This window comes from Aphelocoma coerulescens (genome assembly GCF_041296385.1).
Source record: "Aphelocoma coerulescens isolate FSJ_1873_10779 chromosome W unlocalized genomic scaffold, UR_Acoe_1.0 ChrW_unloc_scaf_1, whole genome shotgun sequence".
NCBI classification, from domain to species: domain Eukaryota; kingdom Metazoa; phylum Chordata; class Aves; order Passeriformes; family Corvidae; genus Aphelocoma; species Aphelocoma coerulescens.
Genome location: NW_027184080.1, coordinates 6,988,210 through 7,008,708, shown reverse-complemented (window position 1 = coordinate 7,008,708; position 20,499 = coordinate 6,988,210). Strand labels below are relative to the sequence as shown.

Below are 20,499 nucleotides of genomic sequence, written 5' to 3'. Positions count from 1 at the left end.
TTAAAATCTCTGTTGACAGGAGGAAAAGTGCCAGCGAAACCTCAACTCTGGACATGAGGAGAGCAGACTTCAGGCTGCTCAGGGAACTATTGAGCAAGGTCCCCTGGGAAAATGCTTTTGAAGGTGCTGGGGTCCATCAGTGCTCGTGACTTTTTAAGCAGCACCTTCTACGAGCACAGGAGCAGGCAATTCCCAGATGTCAGAAGTCAAGCAGGTGAGGCAGAAGGGCGGCTTGGCTGAACAGGGATCTTCTCTTGCAAATAAAGCAAAAAAGAAAGGTGTATGCTCAGTGGAAGCAAGGTCAGGTGACATGAGAAGAATACAGAGATGCTGCTCATCACTGTAGGGAGAAAATTTGTGAGGCCAAGTCTCAATTGGAGTTGAAGCTGGGAACAACCATGGGCAACAATAAGAGTTTTTTCAAATATATTAGTGGCAAAAGGCAGTGTGGAAATAACATCTGCCTGTTACAGGATGAGGATGGTTACCTCACAAACAGGGACATGGACAAGGCAGAGGTGTTAATGCATTCTTTGCCTCTGTCTTCAACATGGATGACGGACCAAGGGTGTGTCAGTGCCCTGAGCTGGAGGACCATGACTGTGAGAATGATCAACTCCCAGATGACCCTGAACTTGTGCTGCTCCAGCTGGATCCCTACAAATCTATTTGACCTGATGGGATTCATCCGAGAATCCTCAAAGAGCTGGTTGATGTCATCACAAGGCCTCTCAATGATTTTTGAGCAGTCTTGAGAATCTGTAGAGGTCCCAGCTGACTTGAAGCTGGCAAATGTTGTCCTGATTTTCAAGATGGGCAAGAAGGAGGACCCCAGAAACTACAGGCCTATCAGTCTCACTTCAGTGCCCAGTAAAATCATGGAAAAGATTATTCTGGGAGGTATTGAAAAACACCTGAAGTGTTGCTGCCTGTTCTGAGCTTCCCTTCCCCCTCCCCAAGACACTTGCTTCTGCCATGTGCTTGGAGCTCCTTTGTTCCAAGCGAGGGCAAAACCAAATGTAACTCAAACTCTTTAGCAGTGTCTGATTGGCTGGTCACCCCGGGTCTTCCCCCAGTCCTCCCCTTTCCCCTTCTCTGAATAAAAGAGATGATCGAGGGAGGCCCTGCCCTCTCTTGGCTCTGCTACCTTCCTGTGAACATCTCTTGTTGTCTGTTTCTTTTGAAAGCTTCTAACTGCGGGAAATTGAGCGAGTCGAGAGCTGTATTTCTCCCTCTTTGCTTCTGCTGGTGGTATTTGCTTTGCAGCTGATACAGGTACCAATTTTAGAGCTACTAAAGTGCTAGATTGCCCGTGCTACCTCTCTAGGCTGCTTGAAGCTTTCTAAGGCATTAAACTACTAGCGCTAGCTAGTAAAAAGCTGAAAAGATACCTTCCACATCGAAGGACAATGCAGCTAAGGTTCCACAGGGCTCCATCCTCAGCCCAGTTCTCTTCAACATCTTCATTAATGACCTAGATGCAGAACTCAAAAGAATACTAAGTTTGCCAACGGCACTAAATTGGGAGGAGCAGAGAGGCCTTGCAGAGAGACCTCAACAAATTAGAGATGGGCAGTGAAGTTTAACAAGGTAAGTGCCAGATTCTGCACCTGGGACAGGGCAACCCTGGTTCTGTGTATAGACTGGGGAACAAGAGGCTGGAGAGCAGCGCTGCGGAAAGGAACTTGGGGGTCTTGGTTGACAGCAAGTTGAATATGAGTCAGCAGTGCCCTGGCAGCCAGGAGGGCCAAATGCATCCTGAGGTGCATCAGGCACAGCATCATCAGCTGGTCAAAGGAGGTGGTTGTCCCACTCTACTCTGCGCTGGTGCAGCCTCATCTTGAATATTGTGTCAAGTTTTGGGCACCACAATATAAAAAAGACATTAAGCTATTAGAGAGCGTCCAAAGGAGGGCCACATGGATGGTGAAGGGTCTGGAGGGGAAGCCATATGAGGAATGTCTGCAGTCACTTGGTCTGTTCAGCCTGGAGGAGACTGAGGGGAGGCCTCATTGTGGTCTTCAGCATCCTCATGAGGGGAAGCAGAGGGGCAGGTACCGATTTCTTCACTCTGGTGACCAGTGACAAGGCTCAAGGAAATGGCATGAAGCTGAGTCAGGGGAGGCGTAGGTTGGATATCAGGAAATGGTTTTTGACCAATAGGGTGTTTGGGCACTGGAACAGGCTCCCCAGGTGTTCTAGTTTGAAAGCAAACCAGGGGGGGATCCCAAGTAAGAATTACAATTTAATAGGAAAATTAGGATAAAGGCAATAATACAGAAACACTGTCTTAACCCTGACAGAGTCAGGATATGACCTGACACCCTGTTGGTCAGGGTGGTGGTAGGAGTCGAACTAAATGGTGGCTGCAGTCCTGTTGAAGTGATAGATGTGGTTCTGTTGAAGTGGTGATCCTGTAGAAGGGTCTGGTCTTCCTCTGAAGGTCCAGTGGTGGTTATGTAGCTCTTGTCCTCTGGGAATCCAGTAGGTAAGGCTGGCTGAGTGTGATGTCCCAAACTTCAGATTATATCCAGGTAGGAATGCTTGGTTCCTGCCCCTGGACGGAGCATCTCACAATGGGATGATATAATTTTATGAGTCATGCAGTGAGACTTGATAGCCCACTAGTGGAGATAGCTTCCCCGGAGGGAGTTATCAGGGATATGTCATGGAAGAGATAAAGAACCCTGCCCCACCTGTTTTTAACAGCTTATGAAGATGGTGATAGAATACATGCTTTTGATTACATCTTACACTGTAACCTAAAACACCAGGGAAGTGGTCACAGTGCCAAGCCTGTCTGAGTTCAAGAAGCATTTGAACAATGCTCTCAGGCACATGGTGAGATTCTTGCGGTGTCCTGCACAGCACCAGGAGTTTGACTCAATGATCCTGATGGGTCCCTTCCAACTCAGCATATTCTGATTCTATGATTCTACTTTTTTTTCTATGAGCACCGATATTTCTTTTGGGATAATTCTAGCCAATAAGTTCTTGGGGGTGAGGGGTGGGGTGTTGTCTTTCCAATCTATCTCTCTGCTATTACATTGTTGATGCTGAGTGTCCTGGTTTTGGTCAAGGACAGGGTTAATTTTTTGCAATAGTTGATAGGGGGATAGTTGTCTTGGGATGACTTTATGATGTGTATCCCATATCGCTGCCCTATGCCCAGAAATTAATTTTTGTGCCTTTCTATGCCTTTAAACTGAGCCTGAGAGGGGGAAGGAAAAACTGAGCAAAACTTTTTCAAAGCAGTTTGCAACTTGTTCAAGGTCACACAGAGACAGTGACTTTTTTTTCCAGCTGCGGCAGGGGAGGGAGGAGGCACCCGGCTTGCTGCTGCTGGGTCAGCTTTTGGCCAGTTTTTCAGTTTCCTTTTCTCTGGAGAGAGACTGAGAGTTGAACTTTTTTTTCCTTCCCTGGAATTTCGGATTTTCTCTCTTTTCTGCTGGACTGCTTCAATATCAGAACACATCGGGAAGACTTTCCAGCGAGCACAGAGGGCCTGGCCCTGGGCCAAGCCCCAGCTCTGAGGAGACCAAAGGGAGGACTCTAACACTTTCCCAGGTTTTTTCTCCACAGTGAAAGATTTTATTATTTAGCATTACTTTCATTTTCCCGTGTGTTTGTTAAATAAATAGTTTTTATCTCCTTCACTTTCCTTTGAGGAAAATTTATTTTTCCTGAACCTGGTGGGGTAGGGGTGGTGACCTGCCTTCTCTCAGAGGATATATTTCTAAATTTGGCCAAACCGGCACACATACAGATGATCTGGTGATTGAGAAGTGGACTTAACCACAGACACTATCTCCCAGGTTATCCATAACTGTGAAACATGCGCTGCAATCTATTAGTACCCAATTATTAAAAGATGCCGCTGCCCAAATTAAGATGCAAGCAAGACCAGATGCCAAAGTCAATAGCATGGATTTTATTTAATAGTAAATATAGGGCGGGGGAGAAAGAGACAGAAACAGATTAAGTAGAAAGATAGTCAACACCACATGGGTCCCTGTGGAGTCCTGCTGGCCCTTCCTCTGGTCTTCTTGGTGGTAGGGGCCCCAGAGTGTTCTTCTGGAGGTGCCACTTGTATAAAGTCCAAGTCCTGGGTATTCATGGGGTGTAAATGCTGTTCCCACAACTTGGGCTGGTATGTGTATAAGGACTTGCTTTCTTTCTGACAGTTTTCCATGCTGCAAATTTTTGTCAGGGTAGGTTACACAGATCTGCCTTCATCTGCACTTATCACAAATCCCCATGGTGGATTTTATCTGGTGTGCTAATTCCAAACCTTCACCTCCATTTAGGTCTGGAATAACGCCTTCCTGTTTGCCATCTGTGCCTGTTGTGGTGGCTTACCTAATGGGGACTTCCTTTTTTGACAGTGTTTTGAGACATTTCACTGCATTCTTTAGGTCCTGACACAATCAAGCAGGCCAAGTGGGTAGACTCTGTGGCATGGAGAACGATGGTTGAAATATAAATATAGGGAGGCCTGGCAGATTGATTACATCACACTGCCACAAACCCACCAAGGCAAGAGTTACATGCTTACAATGGTGGAAACAACCACTGGATGGCTGGAGTCATACCCTGTGCCTCACACCACTGTCCAGACCACCATCTTGGGTCTTGAAAAGCAAGTCCTGTAGTGACATGGTGATTCGTTAAATCCCGATATTCACGGACAAAAGACCCTCTAACTAATTAAAGGTAGAAAGTGGTATGTTTATTCAGGCACTGGCAGGTGGAATGGGAGTAGCCTCCTAAAGTCATGCCAGCCAAGTACAAGGTTCTTCGTTCTCTATTTATTACACAAAGTTTTACATCTTCTACATATGTATGACCCCATGTGCCAGTTTGGCCAAATTTAGAAATATATCCTCTGAGAGAAGGCAGGCAGCAAACCACCCCTCCCTCACCAGATTCAGGAAAAAAAGAAATTTTTTCCTCGAAGGAAAGTGAAAGATATAAAAACTATTTATTTAACAAACACACGGGAAAAGAATAATAATGCTAAATAATAAAACCTCTCGCTGTGGAGAGAAAATCCTGGGAAAATTTCAGAGTCCTTCCGTAGTCTCTCTCTCCCCTTCCTTGGAGCTGGGATGGGGTGGTGGGCCCCCCTCCAGGGCCAAGGCTTTGGTGGAAATTCCTCCCGATGTATTCTGATGTTGAAACCATCCAGGAGAGAAAAAGGGAAAAAAACCCAAAGTCCCAGGAAAACAGAAGTTCAACTCTCCAGAGAAAAAGGAGCTGAAAAACTGGCCGAAAGCTGGCTGGAAAGCAAGCAGGCTGCTTCCCCACCCTTGCTCTGCAGAAGCAGACAGGTTTATATCTCTGTGACCTCATGTCTTGGGGTGACATTATGATATGTATCCCATATCGCTGCCTATGCCCAGAAATTAATTTTTGTGCCTTTCTATGCCTCTAAACTGAGCCTGAGAGGGAGAAGAAAAAACTGAGCAAAACTTTCTCAAAGCAGTTTGCAGCTTGTTCAAGGTCACATAAAGATAGGAGGTTTCTTTTCTTCCCAGCCGTGGCAGGGGAGTGGGGAAGCACCCGGCTTGGTGTGTTCCAGTCAGCTTTTGGCCAGTGGTTTTCAGTTTCTGGTTCTCCGGAGAGACACTGAGAGTTGGACTTTGCTTTTTCTTCTCTAGAATTCCGGATTTTTTCTCCCTTTGCTACTGGACTGCTTTCAACCTCAGAGCACATCGGGAGGACATTTCATCGGGCACAGAGGGCCTGGCCCTGGGCCAAGCCCCAGCTCTGAGGAGACCAAAGGGAGGACTCTAACGCTTTCCCAGGTTTTTTCCTCCACAGCGAAAGATTTTACCATTTAACCTCATTTTCCTTTCCCGTGTGTTTGTTAAATAAATAGTTTTATCTTCTTCACTTTCCTTCGAGGAAAATTTTTTTTTTTTTCCCGAACCTGGTGGGGGAGGGGTGGTTGTGCCTTCTCTCAGAGTATATATTTCTAAATTTGGCCAAACCGGTACAAATTTAGTGGCGCCCAACTGTGGGGCTCGAAGGAAAGTGAAAACCTGTGCTAATTACATTTTGGTTTGAATTTACATATTCTGTGCTGGAGTAAAATAGTCATCATGTTGGTTGAGTTCATAACATTTCTCTGGCTTGATATATTCATGTGTTTCTGGTCCGTAGGCTTGTTTAAGGTACTAGTGCTATTTTGGTCCCTAGGCTTATTTGCCTACCCACAACTTGGTCCGATTTTATCCTTGATAAGGAATTTTTGCAGAGCAGGGACACGAATTCGGATTTCTATTTTGCTGTGCTCGGTGATAATGATTTATAAGAAGTTAACAGAGGTACAGGCATCTGTTCAAAGTGTGTATGATAAATGGTTTCTCCCTCCTAACCCCAGTCCTAGCTTCAGTAGCCTGTTTTGGGAATTTATTAGTAACTGCACCCAGATTGTTAGAGGAGGAGGAGTCGGGGTTTCCCTTCCCTTTAAATTTGATAGGTTTTCTTTTGAGTGTGTTCAGTTCCCCCTGGATATTAAAGAGACCACCCTCCTGGTATTTAATCTGGTAATCTTCCTCTATATGATTCACAACTTCTCTAGAATGAGAGCTCAGATTTCCCGGGCGACCGCCGAGACACCTGACCCAGAGGTGGAACATCCTGAGTGGTGTGGGGAATGGGAGGATATCGGCCAAATCCTGAAGAAATTCTCTGACCCCAAGGTTTGCAATTTTTCCCCGGAACAAGTTCAGAAACCAGCTGAGGTGGCGAAATATCTGAAAGAGAAATACAATGACAATTCTAATGAGAACAAGCTCCTTGCAATATGTTGGGCTTTGGCATATGTCTATCGCACACTGCAGCCGGTAAGGGTAGAGAGGCAGGAAGATCAATCAGCAAAGCCTGCAGATACCCCAGTCACTCAGGCTGCAGATAAACCAGACAGCAAGCCCAAACCAGATGGAGAGTCTAAGCCACTGACAGTGGCTCCTGTCACAAGGAAAAAGCACATAACCAAAACTGATCGCCCAGTGAAAGATGAGGATAATGGAGGGGAAGGAACCTCAAAAGATGCAGGGGAAGGAACCTCAAAACCACCAACTGACTCAGGCACAGAAACCATTACTGAGTCCATGTCCATAAAGGACCTTCACAGCCTAAGAAAGGATTACACCCGACGGTCCGATGAATCCATAATAAGTTGGATGGTCCGTATTTGGGATGCGGCAGGTGATGATGTGATGCTGGACTGTGCTGAAGCGAGGCATTTGGGATCCCTGTCACATGATCCAGTGATTGACCAAGCGATGAAAAGGGGGACTGACTCTACCAGTGTCTGGAGACGAGTTTTGACAGGTGTGATTGAAAGATATATGTGTGGAGATGATCTCTACATGCAGCAAACCCCGTGGAAGACCATAGAGCAAGGGATCCAACGCCTGAGAGAACTAGGGGTGGTAGAGGTTGTCTTCGCAAATGACCCAGGATTGAGGAGTCCAGACCGGGCCAGAGTTATTCCATACATGTGGCGAAAACTCATACAACTTGGGCCACCAGAATACGCTTCTGCTTTAGCAATAATGAAACCGGACTACGGTGCGAATGAGACTGTGAAGGATATGGCAGTGAAGCTCCGAGCATATGCAGACTCTGTGCATGGCCCAACACATGCAAGAATCGCAGCTGTGGAAACACGTATGCAGAAAATGGAAGATGAAATGAAGAAGAATCACCAGGAGATTAAAGAGTGCCTTCTCCGTGGACCTTCCCCAGAGAGAAGGCACATCCCATGAAGTGAGCTGTGGGATTTCCTGTGTGACAGTGGGGAAAACACGAGGAAGTGGGGTGGACAACCCACTTCTGCTTTGGCAGCACGAGTGCGTGAATTGAAGGAGCGCAAGTCTCAGAAAGGAGGATCTACCAAAAAGGAAGTACCCCAGTTGCCTGTAGCCAAACTGCCGGAAATTATGGAAAAGATGATGACATGTCCAATTCCCATGAAGGAACCTCTAAGATACAGGCCCAGGGAAAGAAGGATAACCAGGCATAGAGGGGCCCTGCCTCTAGCCAGGTAGAGGTTAGGGAAAACTGTGTTTTTTGGACTGTGTGGATTCGTTGGCCTGGTACATCAGAACCACAAAAATATGATGCCTTGGTTGACACTGGTGCACAGTGTACAATAATTCCATCGCAGCATGTGGGGGTAGAATCTGTTTCTATTTCTGGTGTAACAGGTGGATCACAAAATTTGACCTTGGTGGAAGCTGAGGTGAGCCTGACTGGAAATGAGTGGAAGAGACATCTCATTGTGACTGGCCCAGATGCCCCGTGCATTTTGGGCATAGACTTCCTCCGGAACGGGTAGTTCAGAGGCCCAAAGGGACTCAAGCAGGCTTTTGGAATAGCTGCTGTGGAGACAGAGGGCATTAAGCAATTGAACACTTTGCCTGGGCTATCAGAGAACCCGTCTGCAGTCGGCGCTCTGAAGGTGGAAGAACAAAGAGTACCAATTGCTTCCTCGACAGTGCATCGCCGACAGTACCGGACAACTCGAGATGCTGTGATTCCCATCCACAAGATGATCCGTGAGCTGGAGAGCCAAGGGGTGGTCAGCAAGACCCACTCACCCTTCAATAGTCCCATTTGGCCTGTGCGCAAATCTGAAGGAGAATGGAGATTGACTGTGGACTATCGTGCCTTGAATGAAGTGACTCCACCACTGAGCGCTGCTGTGCCGGACATGTTGGAGCTCCAGTACGAGCTAGAGTCCAAAGCAGCGAAGTGGTATGCCACTATTGACATTGCCAATGCATTTTTCTCCATTCCTCTGGCAGCAGAGTGCAGGCCTCAGTTTGCTTTCACCTGGAGAGGTGTGCAGTACACCTGGAACTGACTGCCCCAGGGGTGGAAGCACAGTCCCACCATCTGCCATGGACTAATCCAGACTGCACTAGAAAAGGGTGAGGCTCCAGAACATCTGCAGTACATTGATGACATCATTGTGTGGGGGAACACTGCAGCAGAAGTGTTTGAGAAAGGAGAGAAAGTTATCCGGATTCTCCTGGAAGCTGGTTTCGCCATCAGGAAGAGCAAAGTCAAGGGACCTGCCCGAGAGATCCAGTTCCTGGGAGTGAAGTGGCAAGATGGACGACGTCAGATTCCCACTGAGGTCATCAATAAGATCACTGCAATGTCTCCACCAACCAACAAGAAGGAAGCACAAGCTTTTCTAGGTGCCATAGGCTTTTGGAGGATGCACATTCCTGAGTACAGCCAGATTGTGAGTCCTCTTTACCTGGTTACCTGCAAGAAGAACGATTTCCATTGGGGCCCTGAAGAGCAACAAGCTTTTGCCCAGATCAAGCAGGAAATCGCTCATGCGGCAGCCCTTGGCCCAGTTAGGACAGGACCCGAAGTGAAGAATGTGCTCTACTCTGCAGCTGGGAGCCATGGCCTGTCCTGGAGCCTCTGGCAGAAGGTGTCTGGTGAGACTCGAGGTCGACCACTGGGGTTTTGGAGTCGAAGCTACAGAGGGTCTGAAGCCAACTACACTCCCACAGAGAAGGAAATCTTGGCAGCCTATGAAGGAATCCAAGCCGCCTCAGAGGTAATTGGAACTGAGGCACAACTCCTCCTGGCACCCCGACTACCAGTGCTGGGGTGGATGTTCAAAGCAGAGGTTCCCTCTACCCACCACGCCACCAATGCCACATGGAGCAAATGGATTGCTCTCATCACACAGCGCGCCTGTATCGGAGAACTGAATCGCCCTGGGATTTTGGAAATAATCACAAATTGGCCTGAAGGTGAAAACTTTGGTCTCGCTGATGAAGAAGAACAAGTGAGACGTGCTGAAGAAGCTCCACCGTACAACCAACTGCCATCAGAAGACACACACTACGCTCTTTTCACCGACTGTTCTTGTCGCATCGTAGGGATGAAACAAAAGTGGAAAGCAGCCGTATGGAGTCCCACACGACGGGTTGCAGAAGCTACTGAGGGAGAAGGTGGATCAAGCCAACTCGCTGAACTCAAAGCTGTTCAACTAGCCCTGGACATTGCTGAAAGAGAGAAGTGGCCAAAGCTCTACCTCTACACTGATTCATGGATGGTAGCCAATGCTCTGTGGGGATGGTTAGAAAAGTGGGAAAAAGCTAATTGGCAGCATAGGGGAAAACCAATCTGGGCTGCTGAAGAGTGGAAAAACATTGCTGCCCGAGTAAGAAAGCTGGTTGTGAAAGTCCGCCATGTAGATGCCCATGTCCCCAAGAGTAGGGCTAATGAAGAACACCAAAACAACAAGCAGGCAGATCAGGCTGCAAAGATAGAAGTGTCACAGGTAGACTTGGACTGGAAACACAAGGGAGAGTTGTTCCATGCTCGATGGGCCCATGATGCCTCAGGCCATCAAGGCAGAGATGCCACCTATAAGTGGGCACGAGACTGAGGGGTGGATCTAACCATGGACAGTATCTCCCAGGTCATCCATGACTGTGAGACATGCGCTGCGATCAAGCAGGCGACACGAGAAGCCGCGCAGCTCAGCGCCGAGCCAAAACGGGGCCGCTCTCAAAGCAGCGTGGAGTTTGCGGAGCGGAACCACTCGCAGGCCACGGAGCCAGCGGCGATGGCAACGCGGGGCCGCGCAGAGCCCAGACACGCGCCGGAGCAGCGTTGCTCAGAGAGCGCAGAGCAGCCGCAATGCGGGGGCCTTACCGAGACGTCAGAGTGGGCGAGGCGGCGGCCACGCGGGACCAGCAGCCACGACAAACACGCAAGCACGTGATAGGAGAAGTTCTAGCAACGAAAGTCACAGGAACTGGGAAATGGTACAATGTAAAAAACAACTATGGATTTATAACACGAGATGATACAGGGGAAGATATATTCATCCATAGAACTGCCATTAAAAGGAATAACCCTAAAAATTACCTGCAAAGTGTAGGAGATGGGGAAGTTGTTCAATTTGATATAGTTCAAGGAAAGAAGGGTTTGCAAGCAGCGAATGTTACTGGGACTGGAGGTATTCCTGTCAAAGGCAGCCGTTATGCACAAAATTATAAACAATATCCATTCCAGCAATTTCCCTACCCACAGCCTAATTTCGCCTTTTACCCTATACCCAATATGAACCCTTTCCTAAGTTTACCCTATCCCCAGTTTATTCCTAATCCGTTTTTCACCCCATGGCTTCCTTACACAATTCCATTTCCCTACAATTCCTCTCCGATGCCGATGGGGGGATGAAAAGGGGGAGGGAAGAGATTGAACCCTCTCCTGCCTCAGTTTCCCCACAAAGCATGTTCAGAGAGTTCTGTCTCCCTTCTGTCAGCCGTAAGATGTTCCAGGGAATCTGTTTGGACATTTAAAGACTCAGGAGGGTGGCTTGTTTTGTTTTGAAACTGTTCTTGTTATGTTTATCCAGTTGTCTTCATTCTCCTTTTATTAAAATAAAACGGGTGAAATGTCGGGGTCTTCTCCCCCCACCATGTAGCCCTGGGAGCCCTGAGGGCACAGACACATGGGGTTTCCCTGCCCCTGGTCAGCCTCGTTCCCCATTGGTTGGTTTGTGTTTCCCTGCGCGGGCAAAAGGAGCTCGGGTCCCGTGACTGTAACAGTTCCTCGGCAGAGCCCGGCCACGCGGCTGGAGAAATAAACATCTCTTGAAACATCTATCAAGAATCCGTCTATATATATTTGTTTTCCACGGGACTCCTGGTTTGATATAGGCGTTACAGTATCCCCACTGTAACAGAAGTCTATGCCCAAAATGCACGGGGCCTCTGGGCCAGTCAGAATGTGATGTCTCTTCCACTCATTTCCAGTCAGGCTCACCTCAGCTTCCACCAAGGTCAAATTTTGTGATCCACCTGTCACACCAGCAATAGAAACAGATTCTACCCCCACATGTTGTGATGGGATTATTGTACATCGTACACAAGTGTCAACCGAGGCATCATATTTTTGTGGTTCTGATGTACCAGGCCAACGAATCCACACAGTCCGAAAAACACAGTTTTCCCTAACCTCTACCTGGCTAGAGGCAGGGCCCCTCTATGCCTGGTTATCCTTCTTTCCCTGGGCCTGTATCTTAGAGGTTCCTTCATGGGAATCGGACATGTCATCATCTTTTCCATAATTTCCGGCAGTTTGGCTACAGGCAGCTTGAGCTACGTCCTTTTTGGTCGAACGTCCTTTCTGAGACTTGTGCTCCTTCAGTTCACACACTTGTGCTGCCAGAGCAGAAGTAGACTGTCCACCCCACTTCCTCATGTTTTCCCCACGGTCACACAGGAAATCCCACAGCTCACTTCATGGGATGTACCTTCTCTCTTGGGAACGTACGCGTTTTGTATCAGAATCTCCGATCTGTACTGCCAAGATTTAGAGAAGGCCCTCTTTGATCTCCTTAATCTCCTGGAGACTCTTCTCCATCTTATCTTCCATTTTCTGCATACGTGTTTCCACAGCTGCGACTCTTGCATGTGTTGGGCCATGCACGGAATCTGCATGTGCTTGGAGCTTCACTGCTATATCCTGCACAGTCTCATTTGCACCGTAGTTCGGTTTCATTATTGCTAAAGCAGAAGCGTATTCTGGTGGCCCAAGTCGTATGAGTTTTCGCCACATGAATGGACTAACTCTGGCCCGGTCTGGACTTCTCAATCCTGGGTCATCTGTGAAGACAATCTCTACCGCCCCTAGTTCTTGCAGACATTGGATCCCTTGTTCTATGGTCTTCCACGGGGTTTGCTGCATGTAGAGATCATCTCTGCACAGATATCTATTCCTCGCACCATTCAAGACCCGTCTCCAGTGACTGACAGGGTCAGCCTCCCTTATCATCACTTGGTCGATAACTGGGTCACATTACAGGGATCCCAAATGCCTCTCTTCAGCACCGTCCAGCATCACATCATCACCTGCAACATCCCAAATATGGACCATCCAACTTATTATGGATTCATCAGACCATCGGGTGTAATCCTTTCTTAGGCTGTGAAGGTCCTTTATGGACAATGACTCAGTAATGGTTTCTGTGCCTGAGTCAGTTGGTGGCTTTGAGGTTCCTTCCTCTGCATCATCCTCATCTTTCACTGGGTGATCAGTTTTGGTTGTGTGCTTTTTCCTCGTGACAGGAGCCACTGTCAGTGGCTTAGACTCTCCATCTGGTTTGGGCTTGCTGTCTGGTTTATCTGCAGCCTGAGTGACTGGGGTATCTGCAGGCTTTGCTGATTGATCTTCCTGCCCCTCTACCTTTACCTGCTGCAGTGTGCGACAGGCATATGCCAAAGCCCAACATATTGCAAGGAGCTTGTTCTCATTAGAATTGTCATTGTATTTCTCTTTCAGATATTTCGCCACCTCAGCTGGTTTCTGAATTTGTTCAGAGGGGAAATTGCAAACTATTGGGTCAGAGAATTTCTTCAGGATTTGGCCGATATCCTCCCATTCCCCACACCACTCAGGATGTTCCACCTCTGGGTCAGGTGTCTCGGCAGTCACCCTGGAAATCTGAGCTCTCATTCTAGACAAGCTGCGAATCATATAGAGGAAGATTACCAGATTAAATACCAGAAATACCAAGAAGGTGGTCTCTTTAACATCCAGGGGAAACTGAACACTCTCAAAAGATAACCTATCAAATTTAAAGGGAAGGGAAACCCCGACTCCTCCTCCTCTAACAACCCGGGTGCAATTACTAATAAATTCCCAAAACAGGCTACTGAAGCTAGGACTGGGGTTAGGACGGGGAAACCACATATCATACACACTTTGAACAACTGCCAGTACCTCTGTTAACTTCTTATAAATCATTATCACCGAGCACAGCAAAATAGAAATCTGAATTCGTGTCCCTGCTCTGCAAAAACTCCTTATCAAGGATAAAATCGGAGTAAGTTGTGGATAGGCAAACAAGCCTACAGTCCAGAAATACATGAATATATCAAGCCAGAGAGACATTATGAACTCAGCCAACATGGTGACTATTTTACCCCAACACAGAATAAGTAAATTCACACCAATATGTAATTAGCACAGGCTTTTCACTTTCCTTCGAGCCTCACATTGGACACCACTAATTATTTGTGCCGGTTTGGCCAAATTTAGAAATATATCCTCTGAGAGAAGGCAGGCAGCAAACCACCCCTCCCTCACCAGGTTCAGGAAAAAAATAAACTTTTTCCTCGAAGGAAAGTGAAAGATATAAAAACTATTTATTTAACAAACACACGGGAAAAGAATAATAATGCTAAATAATAAAACCTCTCGCTGTGGAGAGAAAATCCTGGGAAAATTTCAGAGTCCTTCCGTAGTCTCTCTCTCCCCTTCCTTGGAGCTGGGATGGGGTGGTGGGCCCCCCTCCAGGGCCAAGGCTTTGGTGGAAATTCCTCCCGATGTATTCTGATGTTGAAACCATCCAGGAGAGAAAAAGGGAAAAAAACCAAAGTCCCAGGAAAACAGAAGTTCAACTCTCCAGAGGAAAAGGAGCTGAAAAACTGGCCGAAAGCTGGCTGGAAAGCAAGCAGGCTGCTTCCCCACCCTTGCTCTGCAGAAGCAGACAGGTTTATATCTCTGTGACCTCGGAACATGAAAACAAACTGCTGTGAAAAAGTACACTTTTCTCTCTCCCCTCTCAGGCTCAGTTTAAAGGCATGGAAAGGCATGTATACTAATTTCTGGGCATAGAGCAGCGATAGGGAATACAACATCAAGTCACCCCAAGACACCCCAGCACCTCCCATCCTCCGCTTCGTATTAAAATGAGATCATTAGTCTTTCATGCATGCGCAGTTTCTCTCTTGAATTGGGTCAGTGGTCCTGAAAGATGAAGTCAGGAATGTCTTCCTCACAGCAACCTTTTTACCTTCTTGCTGTTGGCAGGCCTTCATGACCTCTTGGCACAGCCCAAACCTCTTGGCGCAGCCCAAGATCTCCTACTTTTGATTAATTTTTACGAAACCCAGGTGCTGTTCTTTGTTCCATTGGTTTCAATTAGTTTCAATTTGTTTAGATGACAGTTCATTTATTCTGTTTCCTCCTACAAACACAACTTAAAATATAATGGCAAATAAAACATCACTTAGCTCTAGCTTTGGCATCTACTAATCATTAACTTATCTTTTGTTTCTCTACTCTATATCTTAATTAATACAAATTTCTTCTTACTCTTAGTTAAAATTTTAACCTTTTAGTACCTTGACTCAATGGCACCCCCAAAAAAATCGAATTGGACAATGGGGCTCATTTCAAAAATAGCCTCATAGACACCCGGGCCAGAGAGCATGGGATTGAGTGGGTGTATCATATTCCCTGTCATGCACCAGCCTCTTGGAAAATGGAACGGTGCAGTGGACAGTTAAAAACCACATTGAAAGCAGTGGGTGGTGGGATGTAGTGTTGTATTTCCCCAAAGCTTGTCTTACTAAATTGTAGACCTTTCCCATATTGTCCCTCCCTTCCCTGCCCCTAGCCCTGGCCACTCCCTCGGGTTCTCCCTATTGGTTCCAGTACCCCAACTCCACCCATGTACTGCCCCTGCGCCCTGAAATCATTCGTCCATGTGCTCTCTCCACCCCCCTTGTCCCCAGATAAGACCCCAAGCTCCCTGACCACGTGGTCTCTCTGCCTCTGGGAATTGGCTTGTCACCATGTAATAAAGGTTCCTCTGAGGTCCACATGGAGGGACCCTTCTCGCCTCCTTTACTGTCACCATGTTGAAGAGCTGACAGCTAGCGGGAGCAGGTACACAGGGCTGTCCGGAAGGACTACGGGAGAGCGAAACTGCCGCTCTACCCTAAGAAGCCTCACAGTGCTTTCTGAGAAGGCTGCAGCTTGCTAAACCAAACCAAGCAACGCAACAGTGGCACCTTCAAACATTGCAATCTACATTTAGCAAAGGCCACCTGGTTAGTTAACACCCAAGGCTCTACCAATGGAACTGTCCCTGCCCAATCAAAACCTCCACGTACTGTAAAAGGGAATCAAGTCCCCATGGTGCACATGAAGAATATGTTAAGGAAGTGTCATGGGTTAGCAAGCATAGTCCCGGAAGTGATGTTCTTGCAAAGAGGTGCTTACAGCTCTTCTATGACCTGACAGAGCCTATCAGCTGGCTAGTTTGAATATGGACAATTTTTTAAGCCATTTAAAATTTTGACCGCCTCTGCGGTCCACATTTAAGAATGGACAAAGCCCGGGGGAGGGCTGTCTCATTTTCAGCGCTGGGACAAGTAGCTGCAGGGCCTGTACGGGGCCCAGCGGGCCCAGGCCAGGCCCTGCTTGGGCCGGGCTGGGCCAGGCCACAGCCATTGTGGAGCCGTGCAGCCCTGTTCCACCCGCAGCCCCCCCACAGCCCTGCTACGTGCAGACGGGCCGCTTCCCCTCTCCAGTGCGACCGAAGATTCAGCTGAAGCTGCCCTGCTGTCCGGCAAAGATCATGTGACCTACAGCGATAAGCAAAATTCCAGCTGCAAGGCCTGGGTGCGATTAACCCTTTTAGTGCTGTAAATTTCCTCCAGAACAGATGGAGCCTGCAGACATTAAGCAAAGAAAGAAGAGCTGAAATCCTGAGGGAGGAGAAAGAGGAGATGCTTAAAGCTGAAATTCTGTTGTAAAGCTATGGTGGTGATGGACTATGATATATCAGAGTACCCGTTGTAATTTCACGAAAGCATGGGGCGTGGAGCGTTCAACTTGTACTTGTGAACAAAAGCACCTATGCTGGAATAAGCAAATGCTGAAGCAGCTGTAATTTGATGAGAAATTTGAACAGGGAGAGATGGAAGCGATGAGGACTCTTGCTCCAATTGGAAGGAGAAGACCTCTGTTCCTAGAGATACTCCCAGAGATAGTCTTAGAGATGAAGATGCTTTTTTCTCCCAGGAAAGGAGGAGGGCCTCTGTTCTCAGAGATGGAAACGCTCCCAGAGATGGGTGAAGAGAACTTTTATTTCTGAATGGCTCAGCCTTAAAATTGTACCCCAGTAGCTCAAGATTGGACCCTCAAAAGCCGTTGTGGGCAAAGCTGTAATTTGGGGGAAGGGACTGTCACATGATGCGAGCCGAGAACCAACCTGGGCGGCTGTCTCGTTGTGATAATGTCTCCATAGTATGAGCAAGAGAGACTCCTCTTCCTAAATGAACTGAACAAGGTTATTATGGAAGTGTTAAACAGACTGAACATCTCAAGGGTTGTCTTTTTGCATTGTCAGTGGGAGAAAGGAGGAAGGTGGGGGGAGGAGTAGTGTTCTGAAGGTGTGGTATGATTTTATTTTTTTTCCCTTCTTTTAGGTCTGTTAATAAACTTCTTTATATTCTTTCAAGTTTGGTGCCTGCTTTGCATTTCTCCTAATTCTTATCTCACAGAAGGTAAACAGTAATGAGTGTTTTGGACCAAACCATTACAGGAAGACAGCTTGGATTAGTCCTGCCTCAAGTAAAGGCAAATCCATCTGTGGCATTGTTTTTGCTCACAGACTGGGGTGCACTTGGTGGGTAATGCAGAGGGATGGGAAAACAGTATGTACCTCAAGGGGATTTGATTTTTGTGTGAGAACAGTCTGTAATGTTGAATTGTATCATATTGGTTGCTGAATGACACTGCCACTGTATGCCAGAACTACCATAGTTAATGAGTATGGACTGCTCCAGATGCACCAGTTGTGAGCTCCAGATGCAGCTCACAACCAGCCAACATCACACCAGCCCTCCTGCCCTGGAAGACATCTAGAATGGATAGAACCAAAAGTCATGAACTAAATGAATTCAACAGACATCTTGGAGGGATGGCCATTGACTACAGAAACGATACTCATGCCTGTATATATATATATATATATATATGTATATGTATATGCATATAGTTGGAAGGTGTAGGATCCGGACATGAGGTAGATGGTATAGAAGAAGGGGTGAATAATATCCTGGTTCCAGACAGGACAGGGTTAATTTTTTGCAATAGTCAAGAGGAAGCATGGCTGAGTAGGTGTGGCCAGACCCTAATGTTATTCAGTACCAGGTCATGTCATTGTTGGGAAAGGTGGGGGGGAAGGAACTCTCTCTCACTTCTGTTATTACTGAAAATTACTGTTTCTGAAATGGTAATTCAGCTTCTTTCATAAATTTTTCAATAATTAGTAAGTATAACTGTGGGGTATGCCCAGCCCCCGCCCTGGAGAAATCTCTTAGCAGAGATCCCTGGGCATACCCCACATATAACTTTTCATTAATTTTTGTTTCAGCCAGCAACATACTACATTTAACTTTTCCAAGATATTACAGTAAACATTAAAAGTCATAGCAACCATTTTATGCAAAACAATTTCTAAAGGAATTTTATGCCAATTTCCTAAGAACACCTTCACCATTTTAATCAACACAAGTCACCCAGCACTAAGGGTATATTTTAAATGCAAAGAAGTAATAATACCTTGAATTTCCTGCAATAAATCCTGTATATGTTGCTTCTACTTATTTCAACAGGTGACTGAGCTAGAGTGTGTGAGCAGTCAAGCCAATGAAGTCTACACTCATAAAACAGAATTAAACCAGACAATACAGGAGTTAGAGTCTACACTGAAGAAAAAAGAAGAGGTATCTGCTAACATTTATTCTTGGTTTTTGTGCTACATAATTTCTAAAGGCTTTCAATATTAAATTTGTGATGGCTGGTAAATACTGTATTATTTCATATAGATGTTATGAAGTAAAATCCATTTTTCAGCTTCTTTGAAAAGATTTATAAAGATTATTTTTTATGTGTATTATAATTACATTTCTCCAGTATAGAGCTGGGTATCTGAACAACAAAAAAAAAGTATAATTTTTTTCATGTTTGCTTTTGCTGAGCATCTCTCTTTGCAAAATTAAGTCTGCAATTGAAGCATGTGTAGTTTCTACAGCGTAGTCATCATGTTGATACAGTCCAAATTCACTTAGAAGGGAAGCAGTCATTGCACACTTTATTTTTTTGGGAGAGCAGGGTTTGGAGCAAGTAATTGATCAATGTCTTTTCGGGACAATCTGTTTTTCAGGCTATGTTAATATAGCTGAATTTCATGATCCCTAAGATCAGCCCTTTTCTTAAACACATGCCAAAAACCCCAGCCTGTAACTTAATAGTTATTGGGCCATCTGCTTTGAGCTGGCCCAGCAGCATGGAAATACAAGGAATTGAAGTAACACCTGCTCTGGCATGGGTCTCAAAGGAAAGCATATTTGTGCTGCAGAATGATCAAGACACCCCTTTATGTATGGGGAAAAGGAGGTGCAAGGAGCCATGTATGGGGAAAAGGAGGTGCAAGGAGCCATGTATGAAGGATTGTTTGCTCTGTGTAGGACCAGATCCCTTGAGCCCTCTGAACAGACACAGTGTGCACTGGTGTGCATGTTCAGAGAAGCAGTGTATCTTGCAGGGTATTGCCTCCTGTGGGGCTGTTGCTAGGTGTTTCCAAGGAGGATGGAGGAGAAGATGCAGCAGTTACAGAATATCCCCCCAAAATGGAACAAAGCCTTTTCCAAACTTCCTCATACTTAAGAGATTAGCTTCAGGTTGGTATTGTTTCCCATTTTGGTGTCCATGTGCTTTTGAATTATGCTGAACTGTTGGATGCAAAGCGATCTTTCTGAAAGGAGTTCTGTGAGATGACTATGCGCTTTTTGGGAAAAGTATTTACTAGTTTTAAATTTGATACCTTTTAGCTTCATTAGCTATTTTTATTCTTGTGTGTTGAAAGCAAGCTAAGTACAGGTTTCTCTTCCATTCATTATTTTATCTGTTATTTTTATACTTTATTATTTTCTTCTTGCTAAATTAAAGAAACCTTTCCTTTTAGATTCTCTTTTTACAGAAATCAATGGTCAAAGCAGGCAATCTTTTGATGCTCAGCCCTGCTGTTAGTGACAAAATAAGCAGTTCACAAATGAAAACTTAATTTTTCTCTTGAAAAAATGGAGAATAGTTTTTAATAGAATTTAAAGTATAAAATTGTTTTTCTAATTACAAGGGCTCTTATTTTTCTAGGAAAACATTATTTCAGATCTTTTTTGTGGGAGAGAATAACTTGGACTTTTATAGCAAAGAAAATGCTTATCGGTATTGTTTATTCAGAACAGAATTGCTGTTTTGGGACTGTGATTTAGGAATATTGGAAGCAGGGCTTAAACTTCATGCACTATGATGGGCAGTATCTAACTGCCAGTTTTTATATCATTGCAATAGCTCACTCAGGAGAAACAGCAGCAGCCAGTTTACCTGCACTGAGGCCGAGTTAGATAACGTGTTCCTAGCAAGGTTGTTTCTTCTCCCTTAGGAAATTGAAAGATTGAAGCAAGAAATCAACAGTGCCAGAGAGCTCCAGGCACAGAGGAATTCTCTGACCCAAAAGTTACAGGTGAGCTATAGTGTATCATCTTAATTTAGACAGAAGGAAAAAATTATCATCAAGTGAGTAGTTCACATCAGCAACTTGTCCTATATTCACTGAAGGTGCCAGATAAATATGTAAGTTAC

At 45.9% G+C, this 20,499-nt stretch overlaps 1 pseudogene; it reads left to right on the top strand.

The window, feature by feature from the left end:
- Positions 1-20,499, top strand: part of LOC138102682 (homer protein homolog 1-like) — a 282,281-nt pseudogene that overhangs the window by 230,692 nt on the left and 31,090 nt on the right.